Source organism: Macaca thibetana, chromosome 1 (genome assembly GCF_024542745.1).
Source record: "Macaca thibetana thibetana isolate TM-01 chromosome 1, ASM2454274v1, whole genome shotgun sequence".
Lineage (NCBI taxonomy): Eukaryota > Metazoa > Chordata > Mammalia > Primates > Cercopithecidae > Macaca > Macaca thibetana.
The window spans coordinates 114,501,297-114,527,725 of record NC_065578.1 but is presented as its reverse complement, the minus strand read 5'-3'; the positions used below and the strand labels follow the sequence as shown (position 1 = coordinate 114,527,725).

The 26,429-nt window shown below is 40.1% G+C and overlaps 1 long non-coding RNA gene across 1 annotated transcript in view; it reads right to left on the bottom strand.

Moving 5' to 3' along the window:
• Positions 1-200: 200 nt before the first annotated feature.
• The window catches only part of LOC126930899 (uncharacterized), a 117,666-nt gene continuing 91,437 nt past the window's right edge, over positions 201-26,429 (bottom strand). The window contains exon 3 of the long non-coding RNA XR_007717706.1: positions 201-329. This is a non-coding gene — a long non-coding RNA (uncharacterized LOC126930899). The remainder of the gene's footprint in view (positions 330-26,429) is intronic.

Here is a 26,429-nt window from a genome sequence, read left to right as displayed (position 1 = left end):
CGGCTAATTTTTGTATTTTAGTAGAGACGAGGTTTCACCGTGTTGCCCAGTCTGGTCTCGAACTCCTGAGCTCAGGCAATCCACCCGCCTAGGCCTCCTAAAATGCTAGGATTACAGGCGTGAGCCACTGCGCCTGGCCTAAATCTACTATCTTCTTAATGAGCTTTGGGCCGCAGAGCCCGTAGGCTATACTTCGGTGTCCTTTTTGCCCTTCAAAGAACAGGAAGCTGATATTCCACATATGCATCAGCCAGGTTGGTGGGTTGGTGGGTTGGGCTGCAGGAAGCTTGAGGAGACTCCAGGTTACCTCTCCAGAAATTCCTAAAGGACTGCGTGAAGAGAAGGGGGAGAGAACCATGAAGCTACATTTCAAAACAGCCCAAGAAAGCAAGCTCTCCATCCCAACAGGCCAAAGATCTCAACCTCACACCTAACTCAGAAGGGTTAACACCCAAAGCATGTAAAAATGAAGGCATTTTCCCCTTCAGGAGTCTAGCAAAACTGCAGCAACAAAAAATGCGTCTGTGTTCTAGGTAGTAAGCAGCAAGTTTGCTGCCACTGGGGATATAAAGGCAGTGTCCTCAAGCAGGGTGTCAAAAACCACATGCTCCTGTCCCAGAATGATAGCCCAGGTTCTCAGGAGCCCATCTGTGCTTTTCCTCTCTGTTTTCCTCCCAGAAATATATCCATATCAGACTCCCCAGGTGCACTGGAGTCACCAGCCACCTCAGAGGGCCGAGCTGGCCCACAGGGATGCTTTAAAACCTACTTTGCCTAAGGAAGAAAAAATTCTCTTCCACTCCCAGACTGATAAGAAACTAATGAAAAGGAATAGAAACATTACCAAGAAGTTACAACACATTCCATTTAAAAAGAATCCTCAAGTGCAGGAAACACTCCATTACACATATATGACTTCACTATTTAACAAGTTTTCCACCCAATTTGGCATCACAGGGTGACATTCCCCCCACCTCTCTGCCCACAAATGTTTCAAGGTAGCTCAGAACCTGTCAATAGTCCATGAGGATTCAGGAAATGCTGATGCATTTTAATATCAGCCAAAACAAGCACAATACGAGTAAGCCTGCTACTCTCCTCACCTGCCCACCCCCACTCTCTCTTTTTATGCCTCCTCCTCACATACACACAGGCGCACAGGAGCACACATGCACATACAATTCCAAAGTGAATTCTTCATGATTTGGGGTTTTTTCCAGAGCTAGGGGTTATCCATATTCCTGTTCCTCTAGAGCCTTCACTGTGGCCCATTCTGTTATCTTGATCAAGGAAGCAGCAGTCTTGACATCTCACCCTGTGGTTTTGTTAGAAACAGAAAAACAGCAGGAATTTCACAGGATTGGACCAGACTCTCAGCGGTGCAAATCTGGGACGTGTTAGAGACGTGAAAACAGCTCCACATTTGCATGGCGCCTTCCTTTCTCCAAGCTCAGGATGAGCAAGAGACTTTTCAGTGGGGGACTCACTAGCAAGACAGGGTCTCATCCAGCCCATCAGCCAGGCCTCTGTGCCTGACCGACTCCTCCTGACCACAAAAGGCCTCCCTGGCCTTCTGCAGGCAGATTGGACCCCATCCCTTCAGCATTCCTGACTCCACAGTTCCAGGCCAAATTCCCAGTTGATAATCCAGTCTCCATTTGTTTCCCCTCTCCACAAAATTTTAAATGAGAAATGTGTTGCTCTTCATTTCCTGTCTCACCCTCTCCACCGGTTTTTAAAGTCTGCCACTTCCCCCACCCCCCCACCCCCCCAACCCCCCCAAGCAGATGTCCTTCAGTGCCCCAACAGTGCCATGCCAAGTGGCTGCATGAACTCTAGTTGGTGTCCTGAGCTGACAACACAGGCAGAGAGCTTCAGGATCTGTATGATTCAGAGTGGTCTAGCTGGCCAAGATGTAATCTGCTGGATCCAGGCTCATGTTGAGCTTTCCACTGGAGGCTCCTTGTGCAACTAGCCCTACACCCCAGTCCACCCTTGCACCTATTTCCTCCCTTCCCTTGGGAATCATATCTTCAGGCCTCTGATGTTCTGTGCTAAGGAAGGGACAGGCATCATTCCCCTGTTCCCAAATTTGCTAATCGCAAGCAGCAGGGGAGATGGAGATGTTACGCCCCTGTTTGTGGGAGATGAATGCACACGCACATAGCTTGGTTCTCTACCCTTGGAAGGCAGGGTTCTTTATTTCCACTTCCCAAAGGAAGTGGCTATTTCAAAACCAGCTTAGGGGATATAGAGATAGCCGACCATTCTTGTTATCCAAAAAGAGAGCAAGATTATCTAGAAGGTGAGAGGCCATCTGTGGTTGGTTTGAATACATTCTTTAAGTTTTACATTGAAGCTGATTCTTTTCCCATACAATTTCCATAATGTTTGTCTTCTTTATTTTTCCACAAAACACTGTCCTCCTACACCTCACCGTTTGGGTCTCTCAAGGCTTATTAAAACACTTTGAGAGTAAAAAACACAGAACTCACCCCCAAGCACACTATTAGTGCCCAATAACCTGAATCCTGAAACAAAACTGTGAAGTTCAGATTTTCTCCAACACTCACCCCACCCGTCATCCTCATACTTCGCCTGTCTATCTCCCCATCTCGGCGTCCTCCTGAGGCTTCCTGGCAGCCTTGGGCAAGCCACAGAGGCACTACCCACACCTTCCCTTTCTGAGCTATCCCTTACACTCTAAGTTCACCTCTTACCCTAATGCTTAATCTCGCAAACTAGTTCAAACCCATGTGTTAATGGGTGATAATGGGAAATAATAAGAACAATTTCTACATGTATTGAATGAAATACTTTTCAAAGCCTCTTCAAGGCTTTTACATTAATCATTTTATTTAATAATGTTATTACATTGACCCATCAGTCAGACACGTGATGTACTTAGGCTACAATTTTCTTCTCCATTTTGTGGGTGAGGAAACTAAATTTCTTAAGAGTGTATTTGTATGGCGCAAAATCACAGAGCAAGAAGGGTGGAGAGCTGAGATCAGACCCTAGCTTTTCTGGAGCCTGGTTCCCATACTGCGGCTGGATGGTTACTCTTTGCAGCCTGTGTGTCTTCTTTTGAAAGAGAATAGCTGGAATAGGCAATGCCTTAATTGTCTCACAAAGTAGAGACGTGCTAGAACCATTTGCGATACTTGTTCATAGTGCACATTCATGGGAACCACCCCAGACCTACCGAATCTGAATCTCTGAGAGTGGCCTCTGCCCAGAAAGCTGCAAATTAACATATTTCTAGGATGATTCCTATGCACATTTATGTCTGAGAACCTTTTCCTTAAGTCAAAGAACTAGGTTTCTAACGATGAAATTTTAGACTTCGAAGAAAGAAATAGTAAAATCTATGTGAGAAACAAACTGTCGTGTTCAATGCCATTCACACTTTCTGAGTGCTCACCTACTGTGTATCTGCTCCTTCACCCTGGAGCTGCCAGGCTCTTGTTTCCATAACTCCTACCCTGCTCCAAGGCTATTTCTATCCAACCAGGAGCACCCACCTGCAATTTGGAGGAGGGGTCTTGCCCTATGCTCCTTTCTGTTTTCTTTCCTCAGTTTCCATGTTCTGTTTTGCTGGATGCTGTTAAACATAAACCCAAAAAGGAGAAGAAAGTATAAAAGGGTATGAAGAAAACACACTCTTCTTCCTTTCAGAACATTTTTCTCTCACCATCTTGCAAGAATAATACATTATTACCATGGACCAAATCCCCACTGTGACTATGTCCAGGTACAATTCAAAAACATCTGGATAACTGATTGACTTTTTCTCTTTTCATTTGAATGTACACCATTGTGTACAACCAGCCTGTGAGTTCCCCCGCGGGAAATGCTGAGGATGTGAATCCATCCCTTGGCTCTTTAATTAAAGTTGCAAAAACATCAGGAGGGTCTCAGCCTTGCAAACACTGAGAGCCTTTCCTGGAAATAGCTCTGCCTTTTGTATTAACAGATGTCATGGGGCAGTTGGGTCGGAGAGTGTTGTTTTAAAATTCTCAATCAGCCTTGCAAGAGGTTTTTCATTAGACGGTTCCTGGATAGCACCACACCCTTTTCTGTTTTCAACTTGCACATCACTTCATGTAGCTTTTCTCCTCTGATTCATCTTGAATGTTTGTCATGTGGACCAGAAATCACCCAAAGGCCAGCTCCTCAGATCTGTGATGGCCATGACATGCTGTCAGTTGATTTCCCTGCATTGGGCCGCATTTGCCTCCTGAAACTGAGAGTGAGCAGCTTTGTAATTATGCAATATTAGGCACATCTGCCTGACTTCAAACATCTGGCTGAAAAGTGGAAAATGCTTTTAAAAAATTAAGATGCTCAACATCATGGTGACAAAGTTCTAGATACTGGACAGAATTTTTTTAAATCAGATCCGTTTTAGGTTGTTGGTTTCAATGCCTCTTTGCATGTTGTTTTGTTGACATCAAGCAGCCTTTTAGGCATGAATTCTTCTGTCCCAAGGAAAGGAAGCAAGCTTCTAGAAGGGAAGCACTGCGTGCCTTCACCCAGATAGGGGACTGAGTCAGCAAGGAGAACTAAGAGGAAAAGAACACTTCACAGACGTAGAGGAGTGAAAAGACTGAATGCACAGGAGAGTAGAGCCAGAGATTGTGGAATCCTGAAGATAAGCAAGTCTGTGTTTGGCGATGGCCCAGCAATTAGACCCAAGATTTGACAACAACAGCTAAACAGAAATAGAGATAAGTCAGTGGAGCTGACTCCGTCAAGAAATTGAGCTGGGAGTGTAGGAATGGGTCCGAGTGGACGCCAACATCCCTGAGATGATCACAGCATCTCGGCATGTGCTCAAATCATGGAGAACAGCCACAGATTGTCCACACTGGAGTCACGTGATAAATGCAGTGAGGCAATAAATGGTGCAAGTATGAAAGAGTTGGCTTCCAAAGTAGGCTGTGCTCAGAAGCAGAGTAGATACAAGGATTATCCCAGCCCAGCTCATCATTTGGGCATGCACAGGGAGAGAAGTGGTGCCCCCAGGACTTCCTCACCCTCCTCCACATTATTCCCAGCCAATCCTGCTCCCTCATCCCATTGCCTGAGAAGTTCTGGCAAGGCTGTCAATCCTTGTCCTTGTGCTACAGGATCAGTCTCTGTGTGCTGGCTGCAGAAACATTCCAGGGCCTATAGCTCTGTTTAATCAGCATACAGCAGAAAGTGAGAGGAGACAGAAGTGAGAGTCCACCCAAGGAGAGCGCCACAGGAGGAGAGATTGGCCCCCACGGAAATGGACTCTGAACCTCTGACATCTTGGAGCCAAAGTTAAGTAGCAGCGGAGGAATCAGCTCAGAGAGAGAAACAGTGCTCAGGCAAAAAAGAAACCCTTGGATTCACACTACTCTTGGAAATGGGTCTCCAAAAGTCAAGGCTGAGTGTAACATGACTGATACCTGACAAGTCAGTATCATGGGGAGTGGCAGAAAGAGCACTGGGCTGAGAGTCTGAAAACTGAATTCTTGATCTGACCATCACAAATTTCTTGTGTGACCCTAGGCAAATCAGTTAATGTCTTTGGGGCTTAGTTTCCTCATCTGTAAGAGAAAGGGGTTAGGTGGGCAATCTTTGTGGCTTCCTTCAGCTCTGACTTCCAATCCCATCTGGTTCAGGGAGGAGGGAGGTGAGGGAAGTGCAGAGGCACTAGATGATGGGGTATTGCTGCCAAAATCACCCTTTCCCCCTCCCCTGTCCTACTCTCTCATGGACATGCCCTTTATTATCTTGTTGTTGTTGATGTAGTGTGTTTTTCCCACAGAACTCTGTGGGATAGGACAGCAGAGCACAGACAGGGCAGATAGGAAAGGAGGGTGTGAGCGGGAAAGGGGAGAAAGGGCCTTTCCAGCATTTCCCAAGCCCCTGCTCTCCAGGCCACAGGCTGAGCAAGTGTGCCTTCCAGACTGGGAATCTGAGAAGGCCAAGAACCCTCAGCTTTCCCCTCCCCCAAACTCTGCACCCTTTCACCAGTGCTCCCCGTTCCACACCAAGGCACCGATCACTGTTCTCTGCCACATCCTACTCTCTCCAGACTTCTTTGGGACGCTGGCTCCTTCCTATAAGGCCAAGAAGTGAAGTTGGTAGGATCTGTAAAACACAGTATACTTCTGATATTAGAGAGTTTTTGCTACAGAATGAAATATCTCAAATCAGTGATTTATAGCAGCAACTATTTTATTTGCTTCAATTCTGAGTCACTTAGGTGGTTCTGGTCTGGGATGACTTGGCTGTGGCTACATGGTCTAGGATAGAGCTGTCCAATAGAAATATGATACAGACCATGTATGTGTTCAAAATTTAAAAATTTTCAAGATTTTTAAATCAAAAGAAACTAGTAAAGTTAATTTTAATATTTTAAAATTTAACCTGATGTACTCACAATATTATTATTTCAGTGTATAATTTACAGAAAAATTATTAATGAAATATTTGGCATTTGTTTTATCATACAAATTTTCAAAATCCAGTGCAAATTTTAAAAAATACATACAGTACATCTGCACGTGGACTACCCATGTTTTAAATGTTTAGTAGCCACCATATTGTGAGTGAGGTCCTGAGTGACCTCACTCATGTCTGAGGTCTCTCAGTTGGGATGACTGGCACGGCTGGGATGGCTGAAGCTTCTTGTCATACAGCCTCTTATCCTGCAGGTTTGTTCTCCCATCAAGCTTTTATCAGTGCAGGTTTGTTCACATGGTGGGAGAAGAACTCCCAGCAGCAAGATAGTCCCAATGCAAAAGTGCTTTTTAAACCTGTTTCATGTTTGCTAAAGCTCCATTGGCCAAAGCAAGTCACATGACCAAGCCCCAGCATCTGTGTGAGAGGGATCTCCCTGAGGCTGTGGTTACCTGGAGGTAACAAAGAGAAGGTCATTTCTCCCGGTCCCCCAGGGCCGGGGGAAACACCCACCATCACCAATCCCCTCCTCTCTCCATCATAGCAAAGTTCAAAACAGAGAAAAACACAGAAAAGGAAAATTGAAATAATCTGTTAACTCCATCTCTGAGAGATAACTACTGTCAACTTTTGGTTATCTCTCCACTATTTTTTCTGTACATGCATACATAGGCATTTTACAAATTTGCAATCAAATTATACAATACTCACTATTTGCATTTTACAACATATCCTAACATGCCTCCATGTTATTAAAAATTCTTCTCAGACATGAATTTTAAGTTTATAACATTCTATTGTATAAATGTACCACAGTTTATTTAAATAATCCCTTATTGCTGAATGACTGTTTCTCATTTTTCACACTTCTAAGTAATAAGGAAATGAACAATACTAGTTCACATATTTTCCATTCATTCATGCCTATTTGTGAAGAATGGATTTCTAGAAATAGAATTTCTAGGTCAAAAATATTGCATACTTCATGGTGTCAGATTCATTTTCTCATTCAACAAATAGTTACTAATCATCTATAATGTCCAGACCCTCTTAAAGGTGCTAGGGATGCAGAAGTGAAAAAAGCAGACAAAAAAAAAAAAAAATCCCACCCTCATAGAGGAGCTTACATTCAGCTCCCTTCAGTAAAGGGAGGCTGCAATAAGCAAAGAAGTAATATATTATCTAGTGGGTTTGAGACTAATAAATGCTATGGGGGAAAGCAAATAGGGAATGCAGATGGGGAGGACCAAGTAGGGGGAGAACTACAAATGTAACTAAGGTTGCCAGGATAGGCTCACTCACATGACATTTGCTTAAAATATATGTTCAGTTTCTTTCTTCAGGGTATGTAACATTAGGGAAGGGCAGGACCAGTGGGGCAAAGCACTCAAAATGTGACCAGAAAGGCCAGAGTCCAACACATCTCTGTCATTGTTCTTCCATGAGTCATACTATTTGCCTTCACCTGTACATGCCTGTAAAGTTTTAGCCAGACCTCAGGCTGTCAAGCCAAGGGTCCGTGGGGGAGAGCTCCTACATTACTAGCCCCAGAGGTACACAGACAGTGGTACCCATATGACTCCAGATGACAAACAGTGAGGGAGATGTTGTGGGGGCAGTAGGGATTTTGATAATTTTTCCCATAGGCCAACTCTCAGTCTCCTAGGAGTAGACTCAGCTCTTTAGTCAAATGTTCCTTCTGATTGGCCAGAAATCCCCCAGCAGCTGCAATCAGTTCCTTTTCTTTTTCAGAAAGCTCAAACCACGAATACAGAACCTCTTCTACAATCATATCAAAGTGTTTGGAAACACTGAACATTGAGTATATGTCGAATAGATGCATGAAGATTAAATAAATGAGTAAATTATTTGAATTAATTAAAGAAACACTTTTATTTAAGGGAGGTGAAGAAGGCTTCACTAGTCACACAGCAAGCCCTTGATATTATGGAGACAGAGAGAGACAGATGATAGCGGTCTCGTGAAAAGAAACCTGAGGTCTAACTGTAACTCTCTCACGAACTAGGTTTGTGTCTTTGAACGCAATATTAATCTCTGAAATTGTCACCTTTTTTCTGGACATATAACACAGAACAGTGTACATCTCTACCTCTGAGGACTGGGTCATAGAAGACACCTAGAAAAATCTCCCAGAAACCATTCTTTGCAGCTACCCACAAAAGCATTCATATGATATGCCCATTATGTGTCATGCATTGATCTAGGTATTGGGGAAAACTATTCTTGGTGCTGGAGATAAATAAGAAAAGTCAGTCCAAATCCACATTCTACAGGGGGAAGTAAATATATAAGTGCATGAATACAACCAGGTATCAGTATGTACTATAAAGAAAAATTAGGAAAATGCTGATGATGTCATAGAAAATAACTGAGTTTTCCTTTAAGTTGGGTGATCAGGAAAGCCTTCTCTGAGGAAGTGACACTTAAGATCTAATGCCAAGCAGGAGCCAGGCAAGCAACAATCAGAGACAAGGGGAGTAACACCAGTCTTGAGGCAGGAATGATATTGGCTTGGCATGTTCAAGAAACAGAGAGGATGCCAGCGAGCTGGCATGTTGGGGAATGTGAGATTGGTGTGAGATGAGGGTTAGATAAGGAAGTCATGCAGGAGTTATGATTTTAACGTAAAAGCCATTGAAGGGTCAAGCCATTGAAGAGCTTTAAGTAAGAATTTGCATTGTTATTTGATTTGTGCATGGAAAATGGAGACGGGATTGAAGGGAAGAGTAAAAATAGAAGAATCAGAGAACAGGCTACTACTGCTCTTCTATAGTGATCTTGGTAAGAGACAGAAGAAGGGTTAGAGCAGGATGGTAGAGAAGAAAGAAGTGCACTGATTTTGTTGTATTTTTCAGTAGGATTTCTCATGGATGAGACTTTGGCTTGGGCTAGTGGGTAGATAACAGGGTGATTTACAGAAATAGAGAAAACTATGGGAGTCGCTGACTTGGAAGTAAACCTCAAAATATTTGTTTTGTCTTTGTCAACTTGGAGAAGCATACTAGCTATCCAAGGGAGATGTTGAGTAGACAGTTGGAAATTAGTCCATAATTTCAGGTAGAGGTTAGGTTTGCAAGGCACAGTTCTAAGATGGTAGGACACGGCCGTGATTCAGTGTGATCACTTATTAACTCCTCTCATTAAGTTGCCGTAAAAAAAGAACAAGTGGTTATAAGAACAGTAAGGAACACTAACTCAGCTTCATAAAACCAGAATAATCTGCCACTTTCTGAGCAAGCTGCTTCCCCCTCTCTGATCTTCATTTTGTTTGTCTGTGAAATGGAGTTCTTGGTATTATCTACCAAGAAGCATTGTCCTGAAGCTCAAAGGAGCCAAAATTTGCAAAAGTGCCTACATAGGGAGGTATCTAACACAATGTAGACCTTTTTCTTTTCTTTTTTCTTTTTTTTTTTTTTGAGGCAGTCTCGCTCTGTCGCCCAAGCTGAAATGCAGTGGTGCAGTCTCAGCTCACTGCAACCTCCACCTCCTGGGTTCAAGCGATTCTCCTGCCTGAAGGTCCTGAGTAGCTGGGACTACAGGTGCACGCCACCACACCCGGCTAATTTTTGTATTTTTAGTCGAGACAGGGTTTCACTATGTTGGCCAGGCTGATCTTGAACTCCTGACCTCGTGATCTGCCCAACTTGGCCTCCCAAAGTGCTGGGATTACAGGTGTGAGCCACTGGGCCTAGCAGGCCTTTTTCAATAAATGGTAGAGTATTCAATCCAAAAGGCTTCTAGAAAATGCAAAGAATAATGTGGGGACCACCCTCAGCAGCAGTCTTCTCCATGCCTCATGGACCTTTCCTTGGCAGCTTTGGTAAAGGCAAAATCACAGTGCAGAGCTTCATTTGAATCTGAAACCAGCTGCTTTGCAGGGGAAAATGGTGATAAATTTCTTGACAGCCATGCTATTAGTCAGCCAATAACATATTTTTCACATTTAAACTTGAGCCAAGTGAGCAAAAGTAGAAATGCATTCTACAAATATTATTATTCCTTCTGAATGAATTTTTTGTTTTGTTTTGTTTTTTAGATTTTGCTTTTTTTTTTTTTTTTTTAAAGGAAGTGTCTGCAAGGAGCCTATTTTGGGGGTTGGCTTGAGTTGTTTTCATGGCTAAGATCCAGGGAGGTTCATAGTAAGGGTTGCTCAATCTGCAGATAGTAGTTTTGTGGGTTATTTGTTGCCACTTTTAAGTGCCTAAAAGACCTCTTATTCCCATATCTTCCTAATTCAAAAGGAAGCTGCAGGACTCCTGACCACTAATAGTGAGTGCAGATCCTCCAAAATCAAAGGGTTGAAGAGGGAAGGGGGAAGGGCTATTACTTCATTCCATGGTCATCTGTTCCTTTCTCATGTCAGTGGCAATTCCAAACTGGACCTGCTCCAGGATCCTGGTGGGAAAATCTGTAGACGGACTACCACAGCAAACAGTACCCTTGGGGAATGTACTTGTGGTGCTTCTGTCATAAAGGGGCCATTTGCACTCAAGAGGTTTCCACAGAGGACATCATCCCAGCATGGTGTGTCATAAAGAGGGCACAGGGCCTGCAGTGAGCCACTGGGGTCCCCCATGCTGAGGTGGAAGCAGGGGCCAGCAGGGCTGGAGCAACCTGTAAACAGAAGACTATGAATTGGCCAGCTCCGAGTGGGCACTAAATTCTGGGTGGGTAAATTAAGCCTTCATATGTCACAGGACTGGCTCTGCCTGGCAGTACAAACCCTCATCCTGAAGTTGTTGGGAACACTAAAATCTCCCTGGAGCTTCTGTCTGAATGATGAGAGCTTCCCCTGGAGACTTTAAAAATAGTTCGTTAGGCTGGAAGGTGCATCTCGCTGTGGCAGCAAGTAGAATAATGAGGAATAGGCAGAAATCCAGGAACCAAATCAAAGCCGAGGGGAGCTGAGTCTCAGAGATGTGTACTCACCTGTGTGCTCCATTAAATCATAAATCCAGAGAGCAGATTGCATCTGGATTGCTGCCTCTAGGGAATTTGGGGCACGTACATGAAGCTCAATACATATTTGTTGAATGACTGAATGAAGACTCCTCAAAGAAACTTAGTGTCAGATGACAGATCTCTTCCTTTCATTTTACCCAACTTCTTGACATTCCCTGAGGTCAAAGAGGCTCTTCCAGGGCAACATACATTGTAGAAAGGTAAGGTGAGGAATTCCAAGTGAGGAATTTCTTTTCCTTCTGGCATGTGATTAGGTCAGGACCAATCACCATTCACAGGACTGCACATGCAGTAAGACTGCACTTTTGACAGGATATTGGTGAAAGCAAGGGGAAGTTGAGGAGGATCTGCTTTATCAGGATGAAGCATGTATACAACACAAATGACTCAGTTGTATATATGTGTCAATCATTGTATACAACACAGATGACTCAGTTGTATACATGTGTCAATCGTTATGAATGCATAATACCATTAGCACAATGGTCTTCACTAATAGATTATGGACACATGTCTTTGTAGTAAAACAAGCATGGGAACAAGATACCAAATTTAGAAAAATTATTATCTTTGGGGAGGAGAGGAATTGGAAGATGCACTCAGAAGTTTTCGATTGAACCTGAAATATTTTATCTTTTGTGTGAGCTACTAGGTACACAGGAGTTTGTTATATTATTATTTATACTTTTGGTTTACCGATAATATATCACAATAAAAAAGTTTAATACTACGTTTAATGTCTATGAATAACCCAAAACAACAGATAACCCTGAGCATATCTGCTTGGATCTGGAACATGCCATTTGATTTCAAAGGGAAGAGGAAGGGAAAGTAAAAGATTTGACTTGCTTTTTCTTTTTTTTTTTTTTTTTTTTTTTTTTTTTTGAGACTGAGTCTTGCTCTGTCACCCAGGCTGGAGTGCAGTGGTGCAATCTTGGCTGTGATTCTCCTGCCTCAGCCTCCTGAATAGCTGGGATTACAAGCTCATTTTTATATTTTTGGTAGAGACAGGGTTCCTCCATGTTGGCCAGGCTGGTCTCAAATTCCTGACCTGAGGTGATCCACCCACCTCGGTCTTCCAATGTGCTGGGATTACGGGCATGAGCCACCGTGCCTAGCCGACTTTCTGATTATTATATTTATTGTTATCAACACATATTGAGTGCTCGCTGTGTGCCAGGCATATAGTACATAGTCACTAAGGATGTTCCATGCATTATTATCATTGTAAGTGAGGATGCTAAAGCTCAGAGAAGTTAAGGAACTTGCCAACCTTACATGACCAGTAAGTACAGAACTTGGAATTCACATCCAGATCCATTTGCCTGAGTGGTCAGCAGTAAGAAGCTCTAAGCATGGGTAAAACTCCTGGGCAACTCAGCACCAATCCTAATTCACTGCTTGACGCTGAGCAAGTCCCCGTCCACCCCCACCCTGTATCTGGGCTTTCTCTCAAGGCTGGATTATGGAGACAGTAATAATCAGCTACCACCTGAAAGGACTTTCTAGTTGAAAATGTGCAAATCTCTTTGTAGGCCTTGGACCAGACGAGTCACATACAGTTGTGTACAGTGAGACAAAGTAAAGGTCCCATGCATTGTCCCTCCCTTGGTGCCACCCCCTGCTACTTCCTCTCATGGTCACCTCTTTACTCAGCTTCACCCTCCCTGTTGACACTTCCACTGTCAACTCTGCGAAAGTGGGGTAAGTTCAAAAATGGCTTCTTAATTAGGCCATTAGATTCCAGATCTAAAATACATTTTTTTCTTTTACTGTTTGTCTTTTATTTATGCTTAATTTAACAAGTAACACGTGAATACATTTTTATGACAATAAAACTAAATTTTCCACTAAACACTATGCCAGGCTAACCTCTCCAGAGGTAACACTGTTTTCTGTTTGGTGCATATTCTAGTCTTTCTCCAGTCACTCACACATCCATGTATGTGTCTATAAAATATAGTGTAGAGAAATTTATAAAAGTTGTATTATACTATATCATGCTAGAACTTGGTTTGCCTTTTTTTAACTGTTTTTTATCAAAGTTATACAAGCAAATAGTCAACTAGATCAAAGTTTATGAAGTCAAATGGCCGTCCCCAGCCTCCCTGCCCCCTGCATTTCTTTCTCCCTGCGTCAACCCCTTGCATTTCCTCTTGCTGGTTCTTTGGGTTCTTTAGGTATTTACTTCCTACCTCTTAAAATATTTGCTACGTTTTTCTCCAGTTTTAGGAATTATCAACTAAGTTTTCACAGTAAAAGGTGAAGTTTGGCTCTTCCCTTCCCCCCACCCCCTGCCAACTCTGCCACATACATTCTTCCCATCCCTTCAACCTCTCAATATACGTAGATCACAACTTTGATTAGAACAATATTTCATATGATGACTATTATGCAACTCACAGCTGAGTTTTACGGTAAGCTCTAATTAATTCCTTCCCTGCAGAACTTTTTGCTTTCTCTAGATTTAATAATTATTTTTCCCCCATTTTCTTCTTTTCCTAACTATGATTAATTCAACAAACTCAGTACCAATTGTTTGCATTTTCTCTCAACATATTCAGATACTCCACGTAATCTGTTAACTATATCTTCTAGAAGACGCCTGTCCTGGAGTTTTTTCACCTGCTACTATCTGATTTTTTTTTTTTTCCTCCTCCAGGTGCACAGCTCTCATCACAGGATCTCCCTTAACCATCATCCTGAGAATCCTCATTTCTCTCCTGTATTGGGTCTCTTACTTCCTGGATCCTTTGTCTTCCTCTTGCTTGATTTTCTGTCTCACTTAATGGAACACATTCTGTGGTAGGTTCCTGAGAAAAGGTACATGGAAGGCAAGTTGAGACCTTCAATGTCTGAAAAGGGGTTTACTCTGCACTGACCCTTGATTGATAGTTTGGCTGGGTATAGACTTCCAGGTATAAGTTGATTACATTGAAAATGTTTAAAGCATTACTCCATTTTTTCTCATTTCCAGTGTTGCTATTGAGAAATCCAAAGCCTTTTTGCTTCGTGATCTTTTATGTATGAACAGTTTGGTTTTTTCTGAAAATGTATAGGATCTTCCTTTTATAACCCATATTGGTATGCAAAACATCAAGTATTGCATGTGCCCCTCTGGGTTTTCCAGCCTCTCCCATAGTTAGGTTGGAGCCATGTTCTTGCAAGTGGCCTGGGAGCAGAAGTGACAGATGTCAACTCCAAGCTAAGGAAGCTAAAAGCCGGTGTGCCTCCTTCAACCCTGTTTTCTCCTGCCACAGGTACTTCAAGGGACACATGATTCAAGTGATATGTTTACAAGGTGAAGTGGAACCACCTGAAACATATTAGACCAAGCCCATCCAACTCACAGACCATGGGCCGCATGCAGCCCATGACAGCTTTGAATGCAGCCCAACACAAATTTGTAAACTTTTTCAAAACAGTATGAGACTTTTTGCAATTTTTTTTTTTTTTTTTTTTTAGCTCATCAGCTATCATTAGTGCTACTGGATTTTATGTGTGGCCCAAGACCATCATTCTTCTTCTTCCAATGTGGCCCAGGAAAGCCAAAAGATTGGACACTCCTGCACTAGATTTTGTATAAATGAGAAACAAACGGTTTTGTTAAGCCGCTGAGATTTTTGAGAATTGTCTGCTTCAGGAGCTGGAATTAATAATCCTGACAAATACACCAATATTCTGGAACTTCACATGCATGTGCTTGGATGTGGATCTATTTTTAACCATTGTGCTAGATACTCAGTGGACCCTGAAGACTCATAGCCTTTAGTTCTGGAAAATTTTATTTCATTGATATTTTCCTCCCCTTTGTTTTCTCTGGTTTCTTTTTTGAGCTCCTATTATTCAGTTACCAGACCTCCTGGATTATTCCTCTAATTTTATATCTTTTCCTGCTAATTTTCATTTCTTTTTGCTATAGTTTCTGAAATATGTCTTCCATTTTATCTTTCAATCCTTCTACCAAATTTTAACTTGTTATGTTAATAACTTTCAAGAGCTCTTTTTCTTACCATACAAGTCCAAAGATCTTTTTCCACATTTGATATATTATTCCCATGCATGATTTTTTTTGCCTTTACTGTAGATACGTGCCTATAACCCATTATTGTTTTGCACATTTTAAAACCTTATATGAATAATCTACTAATGTATCATTCTCTGGTTCACTTTATTTATTTATTCACATTGATAAATGTAGTTCCAGTTGATCCATTTCACTGCTATATAGATTATCATGATTATACCACAGTGTATTTGTGCATCCGTATGTGGCTGGCCATTTATGATATTTCCATATTGTTGCTGTGGCCCACATTTCAGAAACAGAAAATCGGAGTCTCAGAGAGGTACTCACCTGTGTGTGCCATTAAACCACAAACCCAGAGAACAGATTGTCTCTGGATTGCTGCTTCTAGGGAATCTGGGACCCACGGATGAAGCTTGATACGTATTTGTTGAATGACTAAATGAAGTTTGCTCAAAGATCCTTAGGGTCAGATCCAGTCCCAGAACACAGGTCTCCTCATTTTCATTCTACCCAACTGCCTGACATTTCTGAAGCCAAGATGGCTCATCCAGGGTAACATACATTATAGAAAAGTTGTAAGGTGGGAAATTTGGAATGTGAACTGTTAAAAATTTCATCTATTACATGGATTGTCTGTCTTCCTTTAGTTCTGTCAGTTTTCATTTCATAAATATAAAAGCTGGCCAGGCATAGTGGCTCATGCCTGTAATCTCAGCACTTTGGGAGGCCGAGGCGGGCAGATCACGAGGTCATGAGATTGAGACCATTCTGGCTAACACGGTGAAACCCCGTCTCTACTAAAAATACAAAAAATTAGCCGGTCGTGGTGACGGACACCTGTAGTCCCAGCTACTCAGGAGGCTGAGGCAGGAGAAAGGGGTGAACCTGGGAGGCGCAGCTTGCAATGAGCTGAGATCTCGCCACTGCACTCCAGCCTGGGCAACAGAGTGAGACTCCATCTCAAAAAAAAAATAATAATAATAATAATAAATGTAAAGGCTTTGCTATTAAGTGAATACTCATTTATGATTGTTATGTCTTCCTAATGAATTCATTATGATGCCCTCATTTTATTATTATGAAATGCCTCTCTTTTCTTTGATCACATGCTCTCCCTTAGAGTCTATTTGTGTATCTTCCTTTGTGAAGTGCCTGTTAAAATCTTTAGTGGATCATTTGTCTTTTTATTACAGAACTGTAAGAATTCTTTATATATTTCAGATAGACGTTTTTTGTCAGATACATGTGAGACAAATATTTCCTTCCAGTTTGTGGCTTGCCTTTTTCATTTTCTTAACAATGACAAAGAGCAAAAGCTTTTAATGTTCATGAAAACTAAACAATGTTTAACAACTTACATGGTTCACAGTTATTTTAATTTTATCTGTAAAATTTTTTGCTTATCTTGAGTTTGCAAAGATTTTCCTCAATGTTCTCTTGTAGAAGTTTTATGGTTTTAGCTGTTACTTTTAGATCTAAGATTAATTTCAAGATAATACTTATATAAGGAATAAGTTTAATGCTGAGGTTTATTTTTTCAAAATGGATAGCCAATTGTTCCAACACCATTATTGAAAAGACTATCCTATTCTCATTGAATTATCTTGATGCCTTTGGTAAAAATCAATCAACCATGAATGTGTGGGTCTGTTTCTGAATTTTCTGTTTTGTCTCATTAGCATATTTATCTATCCTTACATGAATATCACACTGTCTTGTTTACTATAGCTTCACAGTTTACTATAGCTTCACAGTATTAAAATCAAGTAGTTTAATCCTCTGAATTTCTTTCTCTTTTAAAAATTATTGGCCGGGTGTGGTGACTCATGCCTGTAATCCCAGCACTTTGGGAGGCCAAGGCGGGCGGATCACGAGGTCAGGCAAGACCATCCTGGCTAACACGGTGAAACCCCGTCTCTACTAAAAATAGAAAAAAATTAGCCGGGCTTGGTGGCGGGTGCCTGTAGTCCCAGCTATATGGGAGGCTGAAGCAGGAGAATGGTGTGAACCCGGGAGGCGGAGCAACACTCCAGCCTGGGGTATCGTCAGTCCTTTGCTGTTCTATAAAATATTAAAACTAGATTGTATAGTTTGCAATGGAAAACATTCTGGGATTGCTAGTAGGATTGCATTGCATCTATGGACCATTTGGGGAGAACTGCCATTTTAACAATATTGAGTCGTCTCATCTGGGAACATTGGTTTATACCTCGTTTTACTTAGGTCTTCTTTAATTTCCCTCAGCAATGTTTTGTAGTTTGCATTGTACAGTCTGGCCTATAATTGTTAAATTTATCTTAAAGAATTCCAAATTTGATGTTACTGTAAATGATAATGTTTTTCAACTTCATTTTCTAATTTCATTACTAGTATATGGAATTGCTATTAATTTTTTGATATTGTCTTTTTATCCTGTGATCTTACTACCCTCACATTACTTTTGGCAACTTTTTTGTAGATTCCTTAGGATTTTATGGAATTTAATGGAAAATAGCACTATGCTTTATTTTTATAAGAAAATAAATAATATATACAGGATTGTATCATTTGAAGCCTATAGTAAAATATTGAAAAGAGGTAGTGAGTATTAATATTTTTGCCTTGATTATGATATTGGGGGTAGGTGTGGCAGGCAAACTCTGTCTTTCTTTCATTGAGCACTATGTTAGCTACAAGTTTTTTGTAACTAACATTTATTAGATTGTTTGGTTTTGCAAGAAACTGCCATAATCCTTTCCAGAATGATGATAGAATTTTACATTCTCACTAACAATGTATAAGTGATCAATAGCCTACCTTTTCTATCCTTTTACCTTTAAACTATTTTTTGGGTAGGTTCCTTTTCAACAGCACATAGTCAGGTCTTGCATTCTTAACTAGTCTCACAATCTCTGCCTTTTTATTGGATGGTTTATGCCTTTTACCTTCAATGTAATTATTGATACGGTTGGGTATAAGTCTACCACCTTGATATTTATTTTACATTAGACTATACTTGATATTATTTTACCCATCACTAAGGCACTGGTTTTTATTCTTTTTTCTCTCTGTGCTTCAAACTGAATATTTTCTATTGCATGTTTTCAAGTTCACTCATGTTTCTTCCTGTTGTGTCTTATCTTTTGTTAATCCCATCCAGTAAGTTTTTATTTCAGATGTTGTGAAATGTTTAGACTTTTTCCATTCCCAAAGTACTAATTGGTTCTTTTTGTACTATTTCTCTTATCATTATGTTTGTGTTTTCTTAAAATACTTGAATATATTTGTAAGAGCTATTTTAGCATGTTTGCCTGCTTTTCCCATTATCATTTTTATTTTGAGGTTCATTTCTATTGACTGATTTCTTGTTATTTGTCACATTTTTCTTCTTCTTGTCATGTCTAGAAATATTTAATTGCTCACTGGATATTATGAATTTTATGTTGTTGATTGCCTCAATTTGTTGCCATTTTAAACAATAGAATTATGCTTCATTTCTTCAGGAAAGTAAATAATGTTCAATAATCTTAATCCTTTCAGAAGTTGTTTTTAAGCTTTTTGTTGTTGTGAGTCTACAATAGAACTCATTTTTCTAGAGATATTTTCACCCTACTAATAAAGTATGACACTCCCCAACCCCAACCAGGAGTCTCTATTTTGTGCCATTGGGTGATTATAGAGAACTCTGTCTTCTTGCTGGGTGGAATACAATCGTGTCCCAGTCCTGTGTGAGATCTAGTCATTGCTCAGCTTATAGCTCCACAGACTTTCTTTGCCCAACCTTGTGGAATTTCACTCTACACATGTGCAGCTTGGTACTCAGCAAAGACTCAATTGGACATTTAAGATACAGATTTCTGGATCTCTTTTTCTGTATAGCTTCCTCCTCTACAGAACTCTGCCCCATGAGTTCCAGTTATCTCAACCTCCCTCAACTCTGAGCTCTGTATAATACCTAATGAGACTACTTTTTATTCTGCTTTGGATACTCCTCCTATACTTTCATTTAGAATGTGCCTTCTACTAGAATAACAGAAATACAGGCCTGCTATATAGCTTTCACTTCATATATTTTCATTCTTACAGGAATTATAAGCTCATGCTGCCTGTTGTCCTTTGCTGAAAACATTGTTTCATATATTTGTTCAGCTTTCTAGTTGTTTGTAGTGGGAGGGTAAGTCTAGTTCTGTTATTCCATCATGACTATAACTAAGTTATCTTTTAAAGAAATTGAGAGAAGAAAAATACAGCATGTTTTATATTTTTTTACATATTTACAATTTTGGGTTCTCTTCATTTTTTTATAGGTCTAAATTTCTAGTCTGAAGAAGTTATTTAGCAGTTATAATTATGTCTGCTTGAATTGGTTTCTGTCTGCTTTTGTTTCTCTAAAAACATCTTAATTTTGCTTTCACTTTTGAAGTAAATTTTTGCTGGGTATAGAATTCTAGGTTGACAGGCTTTGTTTTGTTTTGTTTTAATTTCAGCACTTTAAAGATACTATTCAGGTGGTGTAAAAGTAATTGCGGGTTTCAATGTCAAAACCCGCAATTACGGCCGGGCGCGGTGGCTCAAGCCTGTAATCCCAGCACTTTGGGAGGCCGAGACGGGCGGATCACGAGGTCAGGAGATCGAGACCATCCTGGCTAACACGGTGAAACCCCGTCTCTACTAAAAAATACAAAAAACTAGCCGGGCGAGGTGGCGGGCGCCTGTAGTACCAGCTACTCAGGAGGCTGAGACAGGAGAATGGCCCGAACCCGGGAGGCGGAGCTTGCAGTGAGCTGAGATCCGGCCACTGCACTCCAGCCTGGGTGACAGAGCGAGACTCCGTCTCAAAAAAAAAAAAAAAAAAAAAACCCGCAATTACTTTTGCACCAACCTACTAGTTCTTTATCTTTTATTCTCCACTATTCCTTACGTGTCTTATTTTGTTTGCTGATTATTAAAAATATGTATTTGTTTCATTAGTTTATAAATAAATTTGATGAAAATTCAGAGTGAACATATACCCAGGTAAACTGAATTTAAGAATCAAAGAATAAATACAGATAAATCATAGTTATTTTTGAAGTCATCTCTTCTGCTCAAGTGGCAAAATGAATTAGCCTTAAATTACACAGTAAAAATATTTTCTAGTGTGTGAAATCACATGTAGTACAGTGTATATTGTACCCCAATAGGTAGTTTTTTTCAAATCTCTTACCCCCTTCCTGCTCACCTCTGTCTCAGTTTCCAGTGTCCATTATACCACTCTGTCTGCCTTTGCATACCCATAGCTTAGCTCCCACTGATAAGTGAGAACATACAGTATTTGGGTTTTCCATTCCTGAGTTACCTTACTTAGAATAATGGCCTCCAATTTCACCTGAGTTGCTGCAAAGGACTTTATTTCATTCTTTTTTTATGGCTGAGTAGTACTCCATGATATATTCATGCCACAATTTCCTTATCCACTTTCCAATTGATGGGCACTTAGGTTGATTTCATACCTTTGCAATTGTGAATTGCACCATAATAAACATATGCATGCAGGTGTCTTTTTGATATAATGATTTATTTTGCTTGAGGTAGATACCCAGTAGTGGGATTGCTGGATCAAATTGTAGATATACTTTTAGTTTTTTGAGAAATTTTCATACTATTTTTCATAGAGGTTGCACTAATTTACATTCCCACCATCAGCATGTAAAGGTTCACTTTTTACCATATCCAGCCAATATCTATTATTTTTTGACTTTTTATCAATGGCCATTCTGGCTGCAATACGGTGGTCTCTCATTGGGGTTTTAATGTATTTCTCTGATGATTCATGGTGTTGAGCATGTTTTTTCATATGGCTTCTGTATATCTTCTTTTAAGAAATGTCTGTTTATGTCATTTACCCAGTTTTTAATGGGATTTTTTGGTGTTTTTTTTTTTCTTGCTGATTTTTTGATTTCCTTGTAGGTTCAGGATATTATTCCTTTGTTAGATGTATAGTTTGCGAATATTTTCTCCCATTCTGTTGGCTGTTTACTCTGATACTTATTTTTTTTTCTGTGCAGAAGCTTTTTCGTTTAATTAAGTCCTGATTGTCTACTTTTGTTTTTGTTGCATTTGCTTTGGAGGTCTTCATCATAAAATTCTTTGCCTAGGACAATGTCCGGAAAAATTTTTCCTAGGTTTTCTTCTAGAATTTTTATGGTTTCAGGTCTTAGATTTAAGTCTTTAATTCAACTTGAACTAATTTTTATATGTGGTAAAAGATAGGGATCTAGTTTCATGTGGCTATCCAAATTTCCCAGCACCATTTATTGAAAAGGGTGTCCTTTCCCTGGTTTGTGTTTTTGTATGCTTTGTTGGAGATCAGTTGGTTGTGTTTGGCTTTATTTCTGGGTTCTCTATACTATTCCATTTGTCTATATATCTACTTTTTTACCAGTACCACGTTGGTTTAGTTACTATAGTCGTATATAATTTGAAGTCAAGTAATGTGATGCCTCCAGATTCATTTTGCTTGCTTAGGACTGGTATGGCTATTCAGCCTCTTTTTTGGTCCCATATGAATTTTAGGACTTTTTTTCTAATTTTGTGAAGAATTATGTTGGTATTTTGAAAGAAATTGCATTAACTCTGTAGATTGTTTTGGGCAGTTTAGTCATTTTTATGACACTAAGTCTTCCCATACATGAACATGGGATGTATTTCCATTTGTTTGTATTACCTATGATTTTTTTCAGCACTGCTTTGTAGTTCTCCTTGTAGAGCTCTTTCATCTCCTTGGTTAAGTATATTCCTAAGTATTCTATTTTAATTTTACAGCCGTTGTAAAAGAGATTGAGTTCTTGATTTGATTCTCAACTCAGTCATTGTTGGTGTGTAACAGTACTACTGATTTGTGTACACTGATTTTGTAAGCTGAGACTTTACTGAATTCATTTATCAAATCTCGGAGTCTTTTGGAGGAGTCTTTAGGGTTTTCTAGATACAAGGTCATATCATGGGCAAACAGGGATAGTTTGATTTCCTCTTTTCTCATATGGGTACATTGCATTTCTTTCTCTTGCCCTATTGCTCTGGCTAGGACTTTCAGTACTATGTTGAACAGAAGTGGTGAAAGTGGTCATCTTTGTCTAGTTCCAGTTCTTAGGGGAATGCTTTCAACTTTTCCCCACTCAGTATGATGTTGGTTGTGAATTTGTCATGTATGTTTTCATTATTTTGAGGCATGTTCCTTCTATGCCTAGTTTGTTGAGGGTTTTTATCATAAAGGGATGCTGGATTTTATCAAGTGCTTTTTCTGCATCTATTGAGATGATCATATGGTTTTTGTTTTTAATCCTGTTTATGTGCTGTATCATATTTATGGACTTGTGTATGTTGAACCTTCTCTGCTCCCTGGGATGAAACCTACTTGATTGTAGTGAATTTTTTTATATTCTCTTGGATTTGATTTGTTAGTATTTTGTTGAGAAGTTTTGCATCTGTGTTCATCAGGGATATTGGTCTGTAGTTTTTTGTTTTGTTGTTGCTGTTGTTGTTGTTATTGTTATGTCCTTTCCTGGCTTTGGTATCCAGGTCATACTGGCTTTGTAAAAAGAATTAGGGAGGATTCCCTCCTTCTCAATCTTTTGGAATAGTTTCACTAAGATTGGTACCAATTATTTTTTAAACATCTGGTAGAATTCAGCTGTAAATCTGTCTGGTCCTAGGTTTTTTGTTGTTCTTGGCAGACTTTTCATTACTGATCCAATCTCACTACTTGTTATTGATTTCTTCATGATTTCTATTTTTTCCTGATTCAAAGTAGGGGGATTGTATGTTTACAAGAATTTATCAATTTCCTCTGGATTTTCTAGTTTGTCAGTCATCACACATATTGTTTGTGGTCATTTTTTCAGGTGTGTACTTTTAAAATATTGTTTAATTTGATTAATGTAGTTTAAAAGCAGTATGAAAAAGTGTGCTTCTAGTAATGATAAAGTAGCTTGCATTGTATTAACCTTCCTGCAGATAACAATACTACACTCTAAATAAAATGTTAAAATTTTTAAAAGTATTTATTTCCCAGTGTTATGTGCCAGCATGTTTCTGGGGTTTTTGAGTCAACCAACCTTGAAAACAACTTAATCTTTGCTAATACTCAGAATTACAATGTTGATATTATGTAGATGATGGAAAACTTTGGCTCTTAGGACTTACTTTGTGAAAAAGAATTATTATTATCACAAGAACAGATGAGATAAGAATTATTTCACAAGTCTTTGGACTATTTCCTTTTGTTTCTGTAGGGCCATTGTCTTTATACCTGGAAAAAATGGAAAACTGCTCCCACACTATTGGACTGTTTCCTCATGCATAAACCCAACTAATCCTAGTATGCCCCCCAGCAAATGACTGCACCAACTAGAATGAGTTCTTGCAAACTACTCTGTCACTTGGACCTGAACTTTTAAAAAACATTCCACATCTCTCACTTTAATCACGCTAAAGTGAACTTATTTAGGTCCTGGCTGAGCATGGTGTTGTACCCAGCAAGTTAAACCTATGCAATCTCTATTGTCAAGGCAGACAACATCATGTCAAAGCAGTACAAACAAGTCAGCATAAGCACTGACTCCTTTAAGTCTGTGGTCTACTGTGCCTACAGCATACCAAACATCTGGTTGAAAGATGAATCTTTCAGTCAGGAAGTTTGCCGCTCTTCCAGATAATTGAATGGACTTTTATGTGAATTGTATAAACCCAGCAATGATAATAGTTATACCAACTTATATTTATATTATGATTTACAACTGTAGAGAATGTATGTTTGTGTATGTGTATGTGTGTGCATATAAAGCCTTATTTAATTACCGTATCTTTATGGAATATGCTTAATGATCCCATTTTACAGATAAGGAAGTTGAGAGACTTTATCAAGCATGTATTGATCTCATACTCTGTGCCAGAAACGAAGCCTACAAAGGAGAAATAAAATAATCCCTGCCTTAAAGGTGCTCACAGACCAAAGGAGGAGCTTGACATTGAATGAACCTGACTCGTCCAAGGTCACACAACTAGTAACTGTCAGATCTGGGACTCAGTCCAACTTTTCTGGCAACGAGTTCAGCACGCTCTTCACAGCTGCCTCCAATAAAAGCCAAATGCACTTACAGAGCAGTGACTGGAAAGGAGAAGGGACTGGGGAGCCACTGGAGTTGGAAGAGTCTTATTAAGGTCAAGATCAAAAATGAAGCGCAAGTCGTTAAAATTACAATCACAAAGACTATGACCAGACATTGGAATATGCTTCTGATGTAACGTTTGGTTAAAAAAGAGAGAGAGAGAGAAAGATAGCAAAACACAAATGGCATGTCTACCATATTCACTTGATAAACATGTGGACACACACAGGATGAAAATACGGGCAAATTAAAACAGCTGGATTTTTTTCAGGTGGCAGGGTCATGGCCAAACTTCCCCTTTTTTTCTTTCCTTCTTTTTCTAAACTATAAACCATTACTTTATAGTTTCATTTATGTTGCTAAAATATAAACTATAGATAGGAAAAGGGATAACAGAAATGTTAAGGCTTTCATAGACAGACAAGCCTGGATTCACATCCCACTTTTGCCAATGACTTGTTGTATGATCTTGGAAAAGTTCTTTAACTTCCCTCTGTCTCAGTTTCTCTGCAGAGAATAATGTTAACCTTGCAGGATTGTGTTTAGAATTAGAGATTATATGTTAAACACCTAGTACACACAGAGCAACCACTCAGTCTGTAATTAATTTTGTCACCATTACATAGTGTGAACCAAGAAGTGTGCTGGAGAACAGACAGGCATTGCTAGGCCTGCTGTGAGCCACAGGTTTGGCCAGGAGTCTGCAGCAGCATCTTTCAAACAAGCAACAGTAACCTGGAATCATCCTTATCCACAGCAAAAACAGGTATTGAGCCAAGTCCTAAGGATGTAAAAATGCATGAAACACTACCTTGTCTTAAAAGAATTTGTTTTCAATCTCTTTATCTACTCAATAAACACTTAGCACCTCCTCTAAGTCAGAGACTAAAAGAAGAACTAGCTGTATGAAGATAAATAGGACACAGTCTTTACTGTACTTCAGTGAGGGAGAAGCAATAATCGAAACAGACTAATACAATATAGTGTGGCGATTGTAGCCTTGGGCATATGAGAACACAGATTGATAAACACCTCATCCAATCTGCTGTGGGAAGAGGGGAAGTCCAGGAAGGATTTTTTGAAGGGGGTTGGCCCCTGAGCTGAACCTTAGTGTGTAAGTGGGAGTTAGTTAGGAAAAAGGAACAGGGTGGAATGTAGTCAAGATCCTAGGCGAGAGGAAAACACATGCAACAGCATTTTAGAGAACCACAAACAGTGCAGTCTTGCCAGAGCATAGAATTTGAAGTAGGGGATGAGGTTGGAGAGGTGGGTGGGAACCAACTCATATGAGGTTCTGTACACCGTATCCAGAGAGCAACAGAGGATTTGAAGCTGAGGAGAGAGGCATTAAGGTAGCCAGAGTGACATTTCAGATAAAGCCTCTGCAGCCCTGTGGGATTCCAGGTTCCCTCTGGAGGGAAGACTTGCACGGGACAAGCCTGGCTGCAGTTAGGGGTTACCTTGAAGGGTTCAGAAGGAAAATACGTTTGGATTGGGACAGTGATCACAGGGATGGAGACGAGAAGGATGGAAATCAACTGGTAGGACTGACTTTAATTATCCCAAGAGTCCAGTGAGAAGTAGAAAGGAAATACTTAAACGTTGGGAGAGGCTTTGTCACAGACACAGTCTGGGAAAGCTTCATGGAGGAGGTGGGACATGAGTAGCCCTTTAAAGAAGAACGGGACCTAGGTAGAGAAGAGGGGCAGATCTCAGGCAGGGAAACAGAATTGACAAAGCAAAGAAGCAGCATTATTTAGGTGGTGTTTACAGAAGAAGTAGGTCAGTTGGCGGTAAGAGTGTGTGATCTTCAACATGCCTTCTACATTGTGAATTCTCATCCCCATCAT